The sequence below is a fragment of the Gavialis gangeticus genome, unplaced genomic scaffold (genome assembly GCF_001723915.1).
Source record: "Gavialis gangeticus isolate Ggan-Ray unplaced genomic scaffold, GavGan_comp1, whole genome shotgun sequence".
NCBI lineage: Eukaryota > Metazoa > Chordata > Crocodylia > Gavialidae > Gavialis > Gavialis gangeticus.
In genome coordinates, this window is record NW_017729032.1 from 168,506,267 (window position 1) to 168,508,110 (window position 1,844).

Consider the following 1,844-nt stretch of genomic DNA (forward strand, 5'->3'; position numbering starts at 1 on the left):
CAGAGCTCAGGGGTGGGCAAAATGCAGCCCGTGGGACAGATACAGATCATGGAGGGTCTTTGTATGGCCCATGGTGGGTCCCTTGGTCCCACCTGGCCCAGGCCCTGTCCGACCCATAGCACATCCCATTGCCCCTTGGCAGTGGGGGTCGGGTGGCCTTTTTAGGCAGCCAGGTGGTGGCAGCTCCTTTTGGCTGCTGCTGCATCTGGCCCTAACTCTGTGGTACCAGCAGAGACCTGCAGGCAGAGCCCAGATCTTGGCTCACCCCACACCCACTCCAGACTTAGCCCAGAGGAGCAGACCAGCTCCAGACCAACTGGAATCTGTGTACACAGCCCTGGCCCTGGCCTGCCCTAAGCCTGTTCCAGACTTGCTTGCCCATGCTGAGCAGTGGCAGAGTCTGGGTGGAAGCTGCTACTTGATGTGGGGGAAAAGCAGCCCATCCCCTTTTCCACTGCAGGGCTCTTCTTGCAGCAGCTGTCTGGAGCCCATGCTGCCCTGCAGCTAGTCTGCACTACCACCGCTGCCTTGCTGAGCAGCCCAGAGACGGTGCTGCTTGTGGGGAGGAGGGGCGGGCCAGGGTCAGGACTGCATGTGTAGGTTCTAGCTGGTCCACTTCAGCTGGGGTGAGTCCAGCACAGGTGCAAGGTGGGCCAGGGTTGGGGCCGGGACTGTGCACTGTTGGCACTGGTGAGGAGGAGCCACAGGATGTATGGGCTCCAGGCTGTGCAGGGTGGGGTGGGGGGTGCTGACTGGCCTGCACCAGCTCCCCAGAACTATGTGGCCTACAGGCCAAATAATTTCTCACACCGATCTAGTTCAACTGGGGATCAAACCTGAGACCTATGTGCATTAGTTGGAATTTATGCCCTTGGGTAAGCAGAAGTCAGGGTTTCTTACCTCCTTCTGTCAACACTATAGAATGCTGCTTGCCATCATCCTGATTTCCCTTCACTTCAATTTACACGGATGACTGACAAAACTGCTTTGTTTTTGCAACTTATCTAAGAAACATAACAAAAATATATTGGCAATTGCAAAACAGCATCTAATACATTTGGTTATATCTATCACTACTAACATTTTAAGGTAACATTATGATATAATGTATTTGGCTTATCTAATTTAGGGTGTTCTTTTATAATGTCTTCTTTCAGGCCTTGTGCTCGATTTAATTTGATCTCATTACGGGTTCACCTAGACACATTGACTGCTTCCTTTGGTTTGCTGACCAAGCTCACCATCATTTCTGCAGTTTCATTCTGCTGTCACTCAGAAATAAAGTTGCACTTTGTGCTTTAGCCACACTTCTGTAAGTTGACTGAGTCCTCTTGGAAGTGGCCAAGGCTGAAACCAAGTGCTACCAATTTTCTATCTTATTACTAGGAACACTCCTTCTGGAAACTGGTATTTTTTTGAAATCATGTCAGATGTTTGGCCAGGATGAAACAATGATGCTTTCAAAAGTCTTTATAGGAGCAGTACCATTAGTGACTAGTATCCTTCAGGTGACCAAGATGACCTCTGGAGTGATAAGAATCAAAGAACCAACAACATTTATAGGCTCCTCTTAAACATTTACTGTTTAAATGTTATTCTCAAGTCTTTTATTTTACAAACAAAGAAGTATATGTTTCTACAGGCAGCTCGACTTTGCAGGTTCAAACATATATTATAACAAATTAATGCAAATGTCTGAGCCACAAAGGTAAAATATGCACTTGAGAAACTTATTAAATCATATTGGCTGCTTGAGGACATAGAAAAAAAATGGTGCTTTGCTTTAAATTTGATGCACTCCCATGCCAAGCCCACCGCATGCCCAGAAGAGAGGCATCATGTTA